At 35.7% G+C, this 19654-nt stretch overlaps 1 long non-coding RNA gene across 1 annotated transcript in view; it reads right to left on the reverse strand.

Annotated features, from left to right (window-relative positions):
• Positions 1 to 514: 514 nt before the first annotated feature.
• Positions 515 to 19654, reverse strand: part of LOC131070861 (uncharacterized) — a 45762-nt gene continuing 26622 nt past the window's right edge. The window contains exon 3 of the long non-coding RNA XR_009112414.2: positions 515 to 783. This is a non-coding gene — a long non-coding RNA (uncharacterized LOC131070861). The remainder of the gene's footprint in view (positions 784 to 19654) is intronic.

Consider the following 19654-nt stretch of genomic DNA (forward strand, 5'->3'; position numbering starts at 1 on the left):
ATATACTTACTTAATTCATCACTTAAAAATAACCATTTAACCAAACTTGCTACAAATATGAATTTAGCAATCTAATTATTGATTAATCACACAAAGGGGTCCTATTTAATTTAGTCCCTTTAATTTACGAATGCCTAAAAACACATTTAATCTAATTAAATACTTAGGATTTAATAATCAATTTTTACCAACATACAACACGCAACTCAAGAAACCAAACCAATACATGACCTGCATACCCAACCAAAGGGGAAACTTGACGGACGACTGACGACGCTCACTAGAGCACGACTAGGGTAAAACGTAGGGTCTTACGACTACCTAAACCAATTCCTTTGGACCAATAAGGTACACTCAAACCTGCGAAGCTAGGTTGAGACGAACCCCGTACCTATGCGATATTGTACCTGCAATCTCCTACAACTATATATATATATATATATATATATATATATATATATATATATATATATATATATATATATATATATATATATATATATATATATATATATATATATTCAATGAAAGTGTTAGACCGAGGTTAATAACACGAATCAAAAGAACAACTAATCTAACATAAGAATCGATGCGAAAACAATATTTACAAGTCTACACAATAATCATAATACCTGACTATAACATTACAACATGGTAAATCAACCATCCAAGAAAGACACTTAAAAAGTCAACCAAGGTCAAACTGGATTAAAAAATATGATTAGGGCAGGGGTACTACATCCTCCCACCCTAGGTTCCAACTTACTCCTGGAAGTCGTAAGGCTGGAAGGAAAACATGCAAAACACATTAGCCCTGAAACTTATTTAACAAATATCAAATTGCACATAAGAATCTTTTCACAGATAAATGAAACATTACTGCTAAATCCTTTACAAATGTCATTATCCATTGGTAAGATACATCCAAATTCATACATTTTATAACATTCTAGGAATTATCTATAATCATAACAGTGAAACAAGAATTTTATTCATTTCATCACACCAAATTAATGCATTAATTGAGGTAACCAACAATTACAACACTTATCTACCAAATATGACAAGAAAACATGTCATCATGATCAACATCTTTTACCATTCCATCCACTTCATAAACTTATCGCATAGAAATAGCTTCAAATTCCAACTTCTATAACCAAGTTAACTTTCATGAAATAACAGCAACATATATAACACAATTGCTTACTCCTGTCGAGCATATAAAAAACTTTCTAATGACTATGTCCCATAACATAGTGACAAAAGAACACATTTTACTCCATATTTACACATAAATATCCATCTACATAACTAGAATATACAACTCATAAGGCGACATGTGAGCATATCTAATGCTCGGTCATAGTTAATATGCACGATCAGCATCTCTATGTCTGATCTCATAACAAAATAACATGATCATAAATATCCAACATCTCACTCAAGGGCTTGATGGTGCAAGGGCACACACATAGCGGTGATACCTTCCATACAAGACCCTCGTGACCATCCCTTGTTGAGTAAGGTGGTTAGCCTCCAAGAGATAGTCACCACACATAGGTAGGTAGTGGATCCTAGATGCATCACAGCCTCACATACCCCCATTCTCAAGGTTCCCTACGTCTACTTCCTCGTATACACTCAACCAAGACCGTCTCATACATCCTTGGAGAGGAATTCACGTTTCAACACAAGACCAGCATACGAAAACAATAAGGATAAACCAATTTAGCCACCAAAATACAGATGAATAAAGATAATAAATCATCAATTCCAACAGTAAGGAAAGAAAAATCCAGAATTGCAACACCAAATCAAGTAAGCAAAAGATCGCAAGACCATGGCTAAACCTTCAAAGTCAAAATAGAATAAATTGCTGGTCCACATAAGAAATAAAAAAGAATATCATAATTGCACATAACATCACTATGTGACTAGAATCTCGCCACCAACGAGGAAGGAGAGAACAATCATCTAGCTATCGCAGTAGCTCATCGTGTGGTGTGGCCTAGTCACACATCCACATGGCATGGTAGTGTGCACCTCGACAACACTCTACATCACGTCGTCATGTGGCATGGCTCTACCCTGAACAAGTCGATAGGTCGCATGGTAATGCCTACTACATCCCGCATTGTGTCTCAGCATGGCATGGCAATACTCCAAGCGGAGAAGGCACGCAATGGACGTATCCCGCATGGCAATGTACCTCGCAGAAAAAGGCATGCGCAAGTCACACCCTGCATAGCGATGTACCTCTCAAGATACTCGTCGTAAGCCAGCGGTATACATGGATAAGATCCCCCCACATGTCTACCAACGCCTGCCAACTGGCAACTCATGTGGAAATAACATACCTTTCATGAAGACAAGGCAAAAGATCATCCAAGATACACCATCACTATGCTCAAGAACTGCCATCAATATGCTCAAATAAAAGAGGGGAAAAAGGTTGGCACACATAAACCTTATAAATTAGTTCATCAAAAAGGGAAAGTATTGAGTACACCTTTAATATACTTTCATTATATAACTATTATTTTCCTCGAAATAGAGAAGCTAAAGCCGCTTCGCGCAGCCATTACTCGTACACCGAAAAATACTATTCAAGGAATGGTGACTTCTAATACTACCCCTTTACATACTGAATTACCAACAACTGGTGGGTTGGCATTTAGTAGGGTAACAAATAAGCAACATCACATAAACAGTATGGTTTCCCCATACTCATAAGTAAGCATACCCTCCATGGTTGACTACTTCACCATCCCCTGGGCACATATAGAAAGCACTGGTTTCTCACAATACACAACGAAAGCACCAATACTGGTTTATTCACATTTACGGGAGTACTATTCAGTAACACTATCATCTACTCAAGGAAGTTCTTAATTATGCTTCCCACATTGAATAACTAAATAGAATTTATTCTAGATACAAGTACTGAAATTCTTTACAATTCAAATTAAATAAGGAAATAACGTCATTCCTATATCTTTCACTAATACCACTCAGTATTCATATTCACATTACTAACCATGCAGATTTTCTTTTTGAAGCTTAAGACTTTCATCTTTCAATATGAAGCCAAAATGCAAAAATACAATTTCATATGCTTTATATACATTCTATTAAGACCTCTTGCGAACAATTACTACTCTTAATTAATATGACATATATCATAATATGCAACCTTTCATCGAAAATCAAAGTACGATAAGAAAGTGAAAGAGGAGTTATCAACTAAATAATACATATTTATGCATGCACATCAAACATAGTGGCCATCGCATCTCACGCTTAACCAAGGATATGACAAGATTTAGAAGTAAGCTTGTCGGTCGAGTAGTCGTTGGTCATTAACACCACCGTCCTATCTCAACATTCAATGCTATTAATGGCATATGAGAATGTTTTTCTCTCCCCATTCAAATTGCAAGTGGTGTTACAAGGGAACAAAAATGAATTCAAAACTCCTCTAAAACTTGGCCGTTAGATTCAAATATTAGAATTTGAATTTTACCTTCCTGGATATTTAAAGCATGGTTGGCGCATGCATCGGCCTCTTGATTTCCTTCTCTCCTGATATGCGAAACCCTGAAGTTTTGAAAATAATTCAAACTGTGTCTTATGGACTGAATGTCTCTATCAATTTTCCAATTTTCAGCTTTCCCCTTTAATATAGCATAAATGATAAATTATGAGTCACCTTCAAGATGAAGGTTAAAGATCCCTAATGTTCTCACCAATTGGACAGCAAGTAGAACTGCTTTAGCTTCTACCATTTTGTTTGAACCATTTCCCTTGTTTTGAGAAAACTTTGCCAATATACTTCCATTGGCATCTCGGGCAATACAACCTGCACTTGATGGTTCTGGATTGCCCTAGGCAAAACCATCAAAGTTTATCTTAATCCAACCCTGGTTCGGAGGTTTCCACGATAGAACACTATCTAGGTCTTGGATAGGATTAACCCTAGGAAGCCCATTAACAGGTTGACATTTCCCCTATTTGATTATAGTACAGTTCTCCCTATTTGGAGAAACTCTAGCCATATATATGTTTACCATCCAATGGAAACCTCATTATCCAGTCATGGTTTTTTGTGATTTACCATTTTGGATTAAGTAGAAATCCAATAGAATGAAGAGGATTGTGAACAATCTTCCATCTTTGTAAACTATATTCCTAAACAAAATCCTTTGTCTCTTAATCAAATGATGGTTTCCCAACAGTAGATATATCTTATAGCCTCTCCCTCATTTGATCTAGTTTCTTAAATACATCTCCCATGCATGATTTATCATTATCAAAAAGATAAAGGACTTCAAGAATAGGCCAAGAGAGTGTCAGAAGATCACTTGCCTATTGTCAAAATAAAAACGATCCATTACCAATTGTGAGATCAGAAATTTCATCACATGCTTGGCTAGTTGTACTTGGTCTATCTCTCAATCTCTCCCATTCTGTGGATACCACCATTTGTCTTAATGTTTTTTTTACCTTCACAATTATATCAACCATGATAAAATTGGAAGAAAAACATGTTTCTGGACATATTACTATTAGCAAAGAAGCATATTTCCTATATATAGCATGTGACATAGAGTGATTTACAAAAAAAAGTTGTAATTTTATTAACATCTACAACTACCTCACCTATCCAAGGAAGCTTACTATGTAAATCTTTAAGAAGCAAGTTCATCTAATGCACTACACATGGTGTCCAAAAAATGTTTGGATATTCATCTTTGATCCTCCCTCTTGCTAAGACATTGTTTGAAGCAGTTCAATTATAATTTGTGTAACATTATTTTTCCCACATGTTCATTTTTTCTCCAAAAAGACCTACCAAACATGTTGCATCTTTCACATGACCTGAAGTATCATGTGATTTCATAAACATTGTACCCTTATGTAAAGAAAGAAGAATATTAATTAGTGGCCTATGTGCAATGTTGGTCCAACCCTCAGAAACTATAAAAAACACATGTATATGACCAACTATCTCTAATATCTTGTAGTCTTCCTTCAATGTTTTCTTTTCATCATCTAAAAATATAGTGCAAAGTTTCTCATAACTTGGAGGCACATATCCTTTAGACGCATTATTGACCATCCTCATAGCCTCTTTCCACAAATGAGACATAACTATGTTGAATGGCATTTCACAACCAAAGAAAAATATTCAAATTGTAGCATAGATACATTATTTCTGTCAATAGCATCAAACATTTTCCCAAGTTGAGATTCACAAATAGAGGTAGAAGCACTTGAAAAGGGTGGCCTCTCTGGTTGAGAATCTTTTGATTATCCTTTTGAAGATTTTGAAGGCTCTACAAAATTAAATTCTTTGATCAAATTAGATCTTTCTCCTTTTGGAATTTGACTACAAATAACTATTTGTTCTTTCTTTCTAACCCCCAACAAATGATACCGAACTTGTGCAATCGAACCAGTCTTGTTTGATTTGCAATATGGGCAATACCATTGCCTACTTCCAAACTTCCATAATTCACTATTAAATAATATTTCTAGTTATTGTAACAATCATCCACAACCTTTGCTCAAATTCCTTCTTTGCTTTGTTATATTTAGTGGGTTTTGTGGATTGATTTTGTGATTCTGGCATAGAAGGATTTGAGGAGGTACCATAAATTTTTCTTTAAATGTTGTTTACAATTATATACATTTTCAAAATAAAAATATATTAAAATATAAAAAAAAAATTTAAAAAGTATTTGTATAAAGAATCGATTCATGTACTAATTTTTTTTATACTGATAAAAAAATTATTCTTAAACTAACAGATAGAAGATATAAACATATTTGATCTTGCAAAGCAAATTCTTAACTTTAATCTTGTTGTAAATCTTTCATTCATTTCTCTTTAGTAATTATAACCTTCCTCTCAATCATTTTATAACCAAATTAAAACATTTTTTATAAAAATATTTATTTCTAAAATAACTTAAACAATGTATATAAAATTTACATTCGAAACTAATTTTATTTTTTTTTTATTATGGTTAACTTTCTAAACTAAAATAACTTGGAGAGGAATCTTGAGGACTCTTTTGACTCTTTTTATGGACAAGTATTACTTCACTTTCCTAATATGAATTGTGGAAATGTTGATGAGGTAGTGGAAAAATTACACCTACTAAAAATAATAAAATATATTTTGTATTTTTATTTTTATTTTTATTTTTATTTATAATAAAAATAAAAAATCTAAAATAATAATAAAATAAATAAATTTGTTTTTTTTTTCATAAGTTAATCTATATTAAAAAAAATTAATAATATGTTATATTTTTTATTAAAATATAATTGAATAAAATCAATACTATTTGAAAAAATAAATGTATGTAAAAAATAATTCAATCGTTAAATAATATTAAAAATATATATGAATTTTTAAAAAAAATTAATATTTTACTATTTTAAAAGTATGTGTGAAAACATTTCCACCAAAATCTAATGGACAACTTCTCAATTAGAAAATAAATAGTTTACTCCATAATCTCTAGTATAAATTTTAGAGAAAAACTAAAAAATCAAACTCCCAACTCTCGTCAAAATTTAGAATAAGTGAAAATATAGAGCTCTCAACTTCGATGAATATTTAGAAAAAGGTAAAAAAATAAAACTCCCTATTCGCGCAATGAACGAGCTATGCATAAATGTTTGGAAATGTGTTGCACCGCTTAGAAACTTGTTTTCGCAACGTAGAAATCAGTTCCGTTCGTTGAAATGGGAAACAAGGCGTCGTCACATTTTTGGTAATGAAGTTGTCCAATGTTGATCGAACCACCAGAAACTATAGAAACATATGTATATGACCAACTATCTCTAATGTCTTGTAGTCTTCCTTCAATGTGTTTCTTTTCATCATCTAAAACAATAGTGCAAAGTTTTTCATAACTTGGAGGCACATATCCTTTAGGCATATTATTGACCATCCTCATAGCCTCTTTCCATAAAAGAGACCTAGCTATGTTGAATGGCATTACAAAACCAAAAAAAAGTCTTCCAATAGCAACATCTACATTCCTTGTATCAATAGCATCAAACATTTTCCCAACTTGAGATTAATAAATACTGAGTCTTTTGATTGTCCTTCAGAAGATTATAAAGACTCTACAAAATTGAACTCTCTAATCAAATCAGATCTTTCTCCTTTTGGAATTTGACTACAAACAACTATTTGTTCTTTCTTTCCAACCCCTAACAAATGATATCGGCCAAACTCGTGCAATTATTATTGTTGTTGTTGTTGTTGTTTTGTTGTTAATGTTATTATTGTTACGATAAACCAATAGAAATCCTTCATTACCAAACACATGATGACACCCTATCTCGTTTCAATGAACGAAATCAATTTCTATGTTGTAGAAACGAGTTTCTAAGCGATGCAACACAATGCCAAATGTGTGTACATAGATCATTCATTGCACGCGTAGGGAGTTTGATTTTTTACTTTAATAAATATTCACTGGAGTTGGGAGTTCTATATTTTTTACTTTTTCTAAATTTTAACGATTTGGGAGTTTGATTTTTAGTTTTTTTCCTAAAATGAAGACTAGAGATTATGGAGTAAATTGTTCATTTTCTAATTGAGAAGTTGTCCATTAGATTTTAATATTATTTAATGGAATTATTTATTTATTACATGCATTGTATTTTTACAAATAGTATTGATTTTATTTAATTATATTTTCATTAAAAAATAACATATTTTTTTTATCGATATAGAAATATAACATATTAAATAATTGATAATATAGATTATTTTGTGGAGAAAAAATAAATTTAATTTTTTCTAAATAAAGAAGTTTTAATATTATTATTTTAGATTTTTTTTTTATTATAAATTAAAATTAAAATTACAATATAAAAATATATTTTATAATTTTTGGATGTGTAAGTTTTCCACTACTTCATCGACATATTCATAATTCATATTAGGAAAGTGAAGTAAGACTTGTCCATAAAAAGAGATAGGGTGTGGAGAGTAATCGAGATTCTTCTCCAAGTTATTTTAGTTTAGAAAGTTAACCATAATTTCTATTTTTTTCTAAATTAGTTTAAAAAGTAATTTTTAAATAAATAGTTTAACTTATTTTAGAAATAGATATTTCTATATAAAATGTTTTAATTTGGTTGTAAAATGATTGAAATGAAGATTATAATTTACTAAACAAAATTTGTAAAGAGAATTGATTGAAAGATTTACAAGAAGAGAAATAAGAATTCACTTTGCAAGATCAAATGTGTTTATTTCTTCTATCCATTAGTTTATAAATCACTTTTTTATTGGTATAAAATAAATTTTAGCACATGAATTGGTTCTTTATACAATTTTTTTTTTTGCAATAAAAAAGTTTATATTTTAAAATTTTGAAACATATTTGTAGGTTGTATATATTTTTATTTTGAAAATGTATATACTCATAAACAACATTTAAAGAAAAATGGATGGTACCTCCTCAAATCCTTCTATGTCAGAATCACAAAATCAATCCACAAAACCCACAAAATATAGAAAAGTAAAGAAGGAATTGGAGTGGAGGTTGTGGAAGATTGTTACAATGTCTAGAAATAATTTAATAGCAAATTATGGAATTTTTGGAAGTAGGCAATAGTATTGCCCACATTGCAAATCAAGCAAGACTGGTTCAATTGCACAAGTTTGGTATCATTTGTTGGGGTTGCAAAGAAAGAACAAATAGTTGTTTGCAATCAAATTCCAAAAGGAGACAGATTTGATTTGATCAGAGAGTTCAATTTTGTAGATTCTTTAAAAATCTTTTGAAAGACAATCAAAATATTCTCGACCAGGAAGGCCACCCTTTTCAAATTCTTCTACCTATATTTATGAATCTCAAATTGGGAAAATGTTTGATGATACTAACAAAAAGAATGTACATGATGCTAATGGAAAACTTCTTTCGTTGTGGAATATCATTCAACATAGCTAGGTCTCATTTATGAAAAGAGGCTATGTGGATGGTTAATAATGTGCCTAAAAGATAATTATTGTTTTAGATGGTGAAAAGAAACACATTGAAGTACAACTACAAGACACTAGAGATAGTTGGTCATATAGAGGTGTTTCTATAGTTTATGATGGTTGGACCAACATTGCATAGAGACCACTAATTAATATTCTTGTTTCTTCACCTAAGGGTACAATGTTTATGAAATCACGTGATACTTCAGATCATGTGAAAGATGCAACATATTTGGTAGGTATTCTTTTAGAAGCAATTGAACATGTAGGAAGAAATAATGTTGTACAAATTATAACTGATAATACTTCAAATAATGTCTTAACAAGATGGAGGATTGAAGATGAATATCCAATCATTTTTTGTACACCATGTGCAATGCATTGCATGAACTTTCTTATTAAAGATTAACACAATACACTTCCTTGGATAGGTGAGGTAGTAGAAAATGTTAGAAAAAAAAAAGCATTTTGTTGTAAATCACTCTATATCACATGCTATATAGGAAATATGCTTCCTTATAGTTACTTATATGTGCAGAAACATGTTTTGCTTCCAATTTTATCATGGTTAATAGAATTGTGAAGGTAAAACAAGCATTAAGACAAATGGTGGTGTCCACTGAATGGGAGAGATGGAGAGATAGACCAAGTACCAATAGCAAAGCATCTGATGAAATTTCTAACCTCGTAATAGGTAGTGGGTCAATTTTATTCTGGCAATAGGCAAGTGACGTTCTAACACTTTCTTGGCATATTCTTGAAGTTCTTCATCTTTTTGACAATGATAAATGATACATGCGAGATGTATTTGAGAAACTAGATCAAATGAGGGAAAGACTACAAGATTCGGGCACCATCATTTGATCAAGAGACAAAGGATTTTGTTTGGGAATATAGTTTACAAAGATGGAAGATGTTTCACAGTCCTCTTCATTTAGTTGGATTTCTACTTAATCCAAAATGGTCTCACAATAAACCATGGTTCAATGATGAGGTTTCCACTAGATGGCAATCATATATGGGTAATGTTTATCCAAATAAAGAGGACCATACAATAATCAAAGAGGAAATGTTAAAATATATCCGAGGTACATAATTTTTCCCATCGATGTAAAGACCCACTTAACCTAAAAAAATTCAATAACATTTATTTATTTATTAATCTTTGGTTTAATTACATAATCAGACACTTCTATCCAAACGAGATCGGCATCAAGACATCCATCTGAGATAGGCATCTAGCGATATGGGTTAGGCATCCATCCATATGAGACATGAATTTCATCTATCCAATTTGGGATAGGCATCTACCCAAACAGGGTAGGCATCTATTCATAAAGAATGGGATCCTATAACCGAAGATATAGACTCATCGAGACCATCTAGGTCCTGAGTCACTCTCTAAAGACTACACTCCCCTACTAGGAGTGCACCGAGGTCGTTGTCCTTAGGATTATATGAAAATAATTATTAGCTTGAGTTCTGCCTCAAAAATTGGCCTAAAGCCTCGAGAAGTCAAGCGAATCCATACGAGATTCCTTCTGAGTATGCATTCAATTACATTAATCTTTCAATTAGTATTATCTAGACCTTTGATTAAAGGACTATGGAGCTTCAAAAATCTAATAACTCATCCTTAACCAAATCCTAGTCCCCATCCACAAACGCCTAAGTACTAGGGACAACTTCATCCCTAAACTGCCTATATACCCGTTTCGACATGGGATCAAGCCATAAAATATGTAGTTCTAGTTTCTATTTATGTTTAATGTAAGTTCTTTGGTGGGTATGCAACCCTTTCTAGGGTCAATGTCCTAGACAGTTTCTCTGCAGTTGCTACCCATGATGGTAGCTCTTATAGTAAAAAGGCTCAAGGTGGCCTTCTACTTATGGCCTAAACAACTAAGTCCTATTTCTTATGAGTTACATCACCCTTCACCCATTATTATCTGTGGAATTTTTATCAAGATAAATAATTTATAAATTCATCGCACATAACCTACCCTAATAGGATTTTAACTGAACGAATGTTAGTTCATTAAGAATTTATCTTTTTAGGTTATTGATCCAAGGGGAATTACCCACCTCTTGGATTTTAACTTACAAATGACCCTTATTTCTCCCCGATGATTTATAGGGATGATGCCACAGACACCCTTGTTGCAACTTTATTAGGCGTTAAGTGCAGTAGTTCAACATGATGACATTACCCGTAAACGTGACCCATAAGCACCATAGATACCGAACACTACTAAGTTTTTGGTTTCATCTCCTCTTGTTTAGTTATCTAACTAAGAAAGATGAAATCGACTCTATTATATGAAAATAAATCTATTCACTATAAATATTTCAAAAGTTAAAATAAATCAATTTACTTGAAAAAATACTATTTGTTTGAAAATAATAGATCTAATTTACTTGTAAGGAACTATTTGCTTGGAATTTAAAATTATGATAATAATTCGAATAACTTAAAGAGTAATGAAAATAAATCAAATTAACTAAGATTAATATTTTCTCTAAAAGGATGACTACAATAATAAATCAAATTTCTTCAAAAGTAATGCTTCCCTAGAAAGGTATACTATGATAGTAGTTTACTTTAAAAAATTGTTAAATTAATTGCTTGAAAGGATGGTTTTATCCCTGTTAAGCCCCGCAATAGGGGAAGAGGACAAAAGTGGACTCTGAGGGAGAGACCAAATGATGAGTCTTATAATCATTTCGACATGCTAGATGATTTGACTCAGGAAGAAGGAACTCCTATGGAGTTATCTTCAGGGGCTAAGGATATGGGTGAAGATGTTAATGCAGGCAAGGTGGGTAATGTGCCTACTTTGCCTTTGATGATTAGTCAGGCAAAACAGATTGTTTCTAATGTGCCTCCACACCCCCAATTTGAGACGGATTTTAATCGGAAGATGGTGTCAAAGGGGAATGTTACAGCTGGTGATCAAGTTGCTTCTCCAACAACAAGGACCCCTGACTCTGGGAAGAACAGTAAGGTCTCTGATGGGCTAGGTTTGCAGAAAAAATCTTTAAAGAAGGGACCTTCGGAGAAATTGTCAAAGATAGGTCATAAAACGGACCAAGAGAAAGTTAAATTGATGGGTGATACTCTGGTGGAATCTGGGTCAGTGAAAACCATTGATTCGCATTTCTCCCAAGTTCATAAATGATAGTACTTTCTTGGAATGTGACGGATCTTAAAAGCATCCCTAGACAAAAGGTTGCTCGAGATTTGGTTGTTTCTCATTCTCCCGATGTCGTCTTCAACCAGGAGATGAAGTTGTCAGTGGATAGTATGTTGGATAGAGCTCCTAGGATTTGGGCTCATGTCTCCTATCAATGTATTGGGGCCCGTGATAGTTCTGGCGGGTTGGCTTGTTTCTGGGATTCAAGAAAGGTGGTTCCCCTCCAATGGATTTCATGTCACTCTTTTATTTCTCTGATTGCTTCTACTTTAGGGTCAGGGGAAATTTGTATGTTTACTAATGTCTATGCTCCTACTAATCTTTTGGGTAAGACATAGTTGTGGGATCATATCAGATTTGTTTGATCTCTGGCACCCTTTCTTCCTTGGATCTTGGTTGGAGACCTCAATGCCATCTGTTGCTTAGATGAGAAAAGAGGTGGTGTAGCTCGGCTTGACCCTTCTGCTCTGCTCCTTAATGTCGATATAAATCTTTTGAATGTTATAGATGTGAAGGAAAATAATGGTATCTTCACCTGGAATAACAAAAGGTGTGGTGAGGAGGCTATCTCTGAAAGGTTGGACAGGTTCCTAGTTTCTTTCCTCTGGATGGGAGTTAATTGGTCTACTAGCTCAGAGATTTTAGATTGGGGAGGCTTAGATCATTGGCCAATCAAGCTTTCGACAAAGTCCTTCATAGTTTTGAAGAACCCTTCCTTCAAGTTCCAACTTATGTGGTTGCGGGATATTTCTCTCCAAGACTTGATGCCTATTTGGTGGGCCGAAGGGAAGCTTGCCTACGGTTGGGAAATGTACTCTTTTGTCAAAATATTGCAGTATGTCAAATATAAGCTTAAGAGGTGGAATAAACAATGTTTTGGCAATCTTCACTCTAATAAGATTAATGCTCAAGTCCGATTGGATAATATTACTCGCCTCATTCGTAACCAAATGCTCGCATTGGAATTGCAAAGTGAAGAAAAGTTTTCCATTAAAGATTTAGAGGAATGGGAGCTTAGCGAGGAAATTTTTTCGAAGCAAAAGTCTCGTATTGACTGGCTCCAGGAGGGGGACGGGAATACTGCTTTCTTTAATAATTTTGTCGAGGCAAGAAGGAATGGTAATCTCATTACTTATCTTATGTCTACTGATGGAGTTCATCTCTCTTCCATAGGAGACATCTCCCGTGAAGCCTCCCAGTATTTTCAAGCTTTATTTTCAGAGGATTCCCCCTGCTCATGAGAATGAAAGATCTATATTGGCCTATATTCCTTCTTTGATATCTCTGGAGATGAATGGTGCTCTTATTCGGCCCATCACGCTTCAGGAACTTGAGCATGTTGTGTTCCATATGAAAAAAGCTAAAGCACCTGGTCCTAATGGTTTCCCTATTGAATTGTTTCAATAATTTTGGGAGATTATTCAACTTGATCCGTTAGAGGTTGTCCAAGAATCTCATAGAAATAAGAAGATGTTGAGAGCTATGAATTCCACTTTTTTAGCTCTCATTCCTAAAAAGGATGGTGTGAACAAGCTTGATCAGTTTCAGCCCATTGCCCTGTGTAATGTTGTTTACAAAATTATCACTAAACTGATTGTAGACCGGCTGAAGGTTTGCCTAAATGCCTTGATATCTACTAAGCAAGGGAGATTTATTGTTGAAAGACAAATTTTTGATGGTATTGTGCTTGCTACGGAGGTTATTCATTTTATGGCGGCCTACAAGGAAAAGGTCATGTTCCTCAAAATTGACATGGCTAAGGTGTATGACAGAGTTAAATGGTCCTTCCTTAAAAAGATTTTATTGTCCTTTGGTTTTAGTACAAATTGGGTGGACTGCATCATGAGTTGTGTTTCCTCTTCTTCTTTTCCTATTTTGATTAATGGTGAGCCCTTTGATTTGTTTAGGGCTTCTAGGGGCCTCAGGTAGGGAGACCCTTTGTCCCCTTATTTGTTCATCATTGTGGCTAAGGGGCTTGGTAGATTTATCTGTTCCCAAGTTCAGTTGGGTCTCCTTCAAGGTTGGAGATGGTCAGAAAATTCCCCTTCCTATCTCTCACCTTCAGTTTGTGGACGGTGTGGCTAGAATTATGGAGGTTGCTAACTTCAAGAGAAATTTGGACATTTATTTGGTTACCTTGGGTCAAAAGATTAATGAAGATAAATCTTCCATCTTTTTCTTTAATACCCCTTGTCTGATCCAATCTAGAATTGCTCGCATTCTTCGCTTTCAGATTGGGTCTCTCCCCTTTGTTTATCTTGGTACTCCTTTTGGGTTGGGAGTCCAACGAAGACAATTTTTGTAAGAGATTTTGGAAAACTTTCGCAAGAAGGTTAATAATTGAACCCATAGATGGATTTCTACTGCTGGCAAAACGACTCTTTTGAAGGTTGTTGTGCAGGTCATTCCTTTATACAAGTTTTTTGTTCAGGGGCTCCTTCTAGCTTTATCAAAGATTTTGATGCTTTGGCATGTCAGTTCCTTTGGTCTGGTAATCTTACTCCCTCCAAATGGAGTTTGGTTTGTTGGGACATTATTGTGTAGTCCAAAGCATGAAGGTGGTCTTAGGCTCTGATCAACCAAGATGGTTTGTCAATCTTTTGTTGCTAAGTTGTACTGGAGGTGGTGCACTTGCCAGAATCAAGTGTCGGCCAAACTTCTCACTCATAAGTACCTGTTGGGGGTTTGTGAGTCTAAGGTGCCTCAATGTAGCTTATTGGGGAAGGGTCTATGATTTGGGAGACCCTCAAGATAGGGGCTAAACTCGTCAAAGATGATTTTTTTCTGAATTTGCAATAAGGGATATTCTGCTCTCTTTTGGCTTGATTCTTGGGATGGCCATCCTTCGATCATACATAAGTTTCCACATCTTCAATGTTTGTCTAATATTATGATGGTTGCTAGATGGAATACAATGGAACATTTTAAGACTATTAAGCTGAGGGTCAGATTGAAATGATATGTTGGAAGGACCCTCAGATGTGGCCTTTGGGAGGAAATATGGAATATCATCTAAATTTGGCTAGGATTCTGGCTAGCAGGTCTTTGAACTCTCTTAAGGATGGGGATGTTCTTACTTGGGGCCCAAATCCTAAAGGTAAGTTCACGGTTTCTTCAAGGTATTCAAAATTGGATAAGGAGGTGTACGATTCAGTTGGTGTTTCCTGGTGGAAGCAATTCTGGAATGGTTTTACATGGCCTGTGTATTATTTCCATCTAGTTAGTGGTTGAGAGTAAGTGTCTTACTTGGGAAAATTTGCATAATCGTGGTTTCCAGGGTCCCTCCATCTGTGTTTTATGTAATAGCAATGAGGAGTGTACCTCCCACCTCTTTTTTCAATGTCAGTATGTCAGAGAGGTTTGGCATCTGTAGTGGGCGGCGTGGAATCATGTTTGCATCCATGCTACCTCTCTTGCTGAGTTATGGGAAAAGATGGGTAGACCACCTATCGGGTCTTCTTTCCTCGAGGTTGCTTGGGACATTGGCCTCTCTATTAATTTGGAACATTTGGTCGGAAAGGAATCGTCGCATTTTCCAAGGGACTAGCAATAGTAGCATCTTTTTATGCAGAAATTTTATCAACGGGCTCTAGGAGACTATTTCGGCTAAGTGTGATCTTTCAATTCCTATTGATCCTAGTGACTTGGATGTTGGTAGGAACTTGTCGCTGGTGGATAATGGCTTATTTCGTTTAGCCTTTAAGAGATCGATTTGTGCTTAGCAAAGGATTCAAAGGGAGGGTTGTTGGCTCCCTCCTCCTGATGGTGTTTGGAAAGTTAACACTAACGGATCTTCCAAGGGGAACCGTGGGCATGCGGGAGTTGGGGGAATTGGGCGTGTTGTTGATGGGAGTATTGTGTTCTTTTTCTCCCGCTGTATGGGGCAACATTCTAATAATCTTATGGAGGCCCTTGCTATCTTTCAGGCGATTGAAAGAGATTGCTTATTGGGACGGCAATGTATTGTCTGTGAGTCTGATTCCCAAATTGTGATTGATCTGATGAATGGTCGACAGTTGGATGGAGTTAACTGGCAGTAAGAAGTGGTCATTAAATAGATTTTGAATCTGTGTTCTTTGGTTGATCAGATTTCTCTTTGTCACATTCCTCGTGAATGGAACAAGGTGGCTGAATATCTTGCTAAATGGGCCTCTGAGGGCCTGAACGGTTGGAATTTGGATAATCGGGGGTTCCTTCCTCCGGAGTACTTGGAGTTGTTTGATAGGCTAGTTATTGAGGATCGGGATGCTTGAGTGTTCTATTATGGGTCCTCTTGGCCATTTATCTGATTGCTTGGTGGTTGGGATTGATGGGCCTTTGGTCGCCTTCTTTGCACTTTCCGTTTCTTTCTGAATAATTTTTTACCCCTCCTTTTTCAAAAAAAATAAAATTGAAAGCTAAGCTCAATTAAAGTAATATATCTAAAGTTATTTACTTGACTATAGCATCTATTCTCAATAATTTCTTATTAACATTATTTTAAATACTTAAATTAATTGATCCGTCTACTTTTTCATCTTCCATCTTCAAGGTTTCCAAATGAAAATAAAATGAATATTTCATGTTAAACCTCTTGTATTCATAAATTGTATTTATTTATTTTCAAAGATCTCTTTAAACTGAAGATGGTTTCCAAATGAAAATAAAATGAATATTTCATGTTAAACCTCTTGTATTCATAAATTGTATTTATTTATTTTCAAAGATCTCTTTAAACTTTACTATTTATAGTAAAATTACTTATATTATTTATATCTACATAATAGTTTCTTATTAAATGCATATATATAAATGATAAACTATTATTAAATGTAATTTATATAAATTAATGTTTTTGATTATAAAGCAGCCAAAACCGGGGGCTGACCCGAAAGAAACAGAAAAAAGCTTTACCAGCACAAATACCACAGACACGCGGCAGTCGGCCAATCCCTACTCTAGTAATCAAAAACAAAAACTCCCTGCCGCTATTGGATAACCCGAGATTGAAACCAATATCGTCCAACAAGTGCCATAACCAACAGTAAACCATCATAATGTCAATACTATAACAACTGTTAAAAGTAGCAATATTACCATGGAACCAAGCATTCCAGCGACAAAAACTAAAGCAAAAAGGAAGGAAACCAACCATACAACCTAATTATCAACACTTGTGTGCTTAGAGAGCATAAGCCCAGTCTAGTCATCAGTCAAGAACTTGAACAGTTCCTTAGTGGTGTCGCATCCCAGCCCTTCCAAATCATCCTTATCCATGTGGAGCAAGCACAGAGAGGTAGTTGACGAGTGCATCACTTTGGCAGCGAATTTCCCAATCTTGTTGACATAGGACTCCAGGTGCTCCAGCTTTTTCTTAACACAATTTAGATTTTTCAGAGATAGCACTACAACCCGAACAATGCACCACCTCTTCCTTCTCCCCTTCTTCAGCAACAGTCTTCCCGCCGTCAAAATGTCTACCATCCCCCTCAGAGGTGTGGGGCAGGGAAGTGTTAGAATGAGGGGAGGTGTTCTTGATATCCTCCTTGATGGTCTCCAAGTCAAGGACATTAGTGCCCAAATTGGAGGAATGTGAGCCCTCCGTGGCCTCCAAATCCTCCACCCCCTTCTCACTTTCCGCTTTCTCATAATCCTCCTCTTCTTCGTCGGCATAATACTTTCTCACAACCATTTGCTTCATCATGGATTTGATTATGTGGGATCGGCGTGGGGTGATACCCTCCTCAACATCAGACTCAACAAGGAGGATTTTGGGCTTCTTTCTGGGTTTCGCAGCAGAAGGGTTGCATTTATTTTTTTCCCCAATTTTGAGGGGGTAGGGGGGGCGTTGGTCAGGGGATTGACAAGGAGTCATCGACTTTTTCGAAGACTTTTTGAGGCCTTTTTTAGAGCCTTCAGGGGGATCCATAATGGAGGGGGCAGGTTGAACCGAGATAGGTTTAGGGGGGCAAAGGGCCTTATGAAAATTGTACAGCCTAAACATCAACCCCTGGTGGAGGATGGTAAAATTACCCTCTTGACTCATACAATTGCGGACATCTTTGACAATAGACTCAAGAGCATGCAACAGAAAGAAAGGAAAAGAAATGGTGTCATGGTTGCAAAAGTGGTTTAGCAGCAAGAAGTGATAATAGTAGAACACACCATACCTTCCTTCGAGAGTGAAGTATTTCATTATGATTTTGCAAACCAAATCCCACATGTACGATAAACATTCCCTGTTGAAACCCCAACGCATTTTGGTCGGTTCCTCGCCCTTTTTGAAGAAGTGGTTCATGTTGTTTTCGTCCGCAACCCTGTTGGTTTTCTTCCATTTCCTGCCTTCGGTGGAGAGACCCGTAGCCTGGGCGATAACTTCTTCACTGATTTCAAATGAAATGTCCTCCATGAATACACTCTTGTCCTTCCAACTGTTGACAAATTGCATGGAGAGGTTTTCGTCAAATCCCTTCATGGCTTCCATGAACGGGATGATTCCTCCTTCCTTAGCATACATCCAGACGCACGGGTCGTTGTGAAAACAGTCGTCAATTATGTCTGGTTCAACCTGGACTAAATCCCCTCCCATGCTAGCTTCCTCCAGAGTGAAGTTGAGATACAGTGCAAGCCTGAAAAGAAAAATGCAAAGAGGAAAACTAGCGATGGAGTTAAGAGAAAACAAACGGTAATTAGCCGAAATAATGTGCAAGGTGTAATAATGATTTTTGGTGTTGTTTCCAAAGGCCTACGTCCACCAGCTCCGGGAAGCATGCGAAGGGACACCTCTTGAGATCTCTGCCAACTTGCAAAGATCATCATTATGGCGAGTTCTAAGTTTACAGTTAATGTAATAATTAGGGTCCTTGTTGTGATTAATGATCAAAAGTTGGCACTCCAACCCCTCGATGACGCAGAAATAGGTGGCCAGCCTAGTCAGCATTTGGCAGAGAAGGTGGGGACCTGTAGAGGCCAGCAAGGCAAAGGCCGCCCAATTTGAATTTAAATTTCCCGCCAGCAGCCGGCCCAAAGCAACCTATTGATTGAAGGAAAGTGGCACTTCATTGATGGATAGAGGCGATTTGTTCGTTCCCAATAAGGTCCTTCTGCTTGTCAGTGAGAGAATCAAGGTGACTCGAGCACCTCATTCCTTTTATCTCCAGTCTCATCGCAGCCAGTGAGTCTGCTACCACATTCCCCTCTCTGTAGATATCCTGAATTTGAAATTCCTCCAGCCAGACAATCATGGACCAGATGTCCTTGATGACATTTATGATTCTCCAGCTGATCCTTGAAGCGCCTTTAGTGGCCTCAATAATTAGTTTAGAGTCCCCTTCAATGATCAGTTTTTTGATATTGGTGCCAGGGGCTAGCTTAAGCCCCCAAAAAAGAGCAAGGGCTTCAGCCATGTTGCTCGATACAGAGTAAAAAATTCCTGCATAGGCCAAAACCAAGTTGCCCAAGT

The sequence above is a fragment of the Cryptomeria japonica genome, chromosome 1, assembly GCF_030272615.1.
Source record: "Cryptomeria japonica chromosome 1, Sugi_1.0, whole genome shotgun sequence".
In the NCBI taxonomy this organism is placed as follows: domain Eukaryota; kingdom Viridiplantae; phylum Streptophyta; class Pinopsida; order Cupressales; family Cupressaceae; genus Cryptomeria; species Cryptomeria japonica.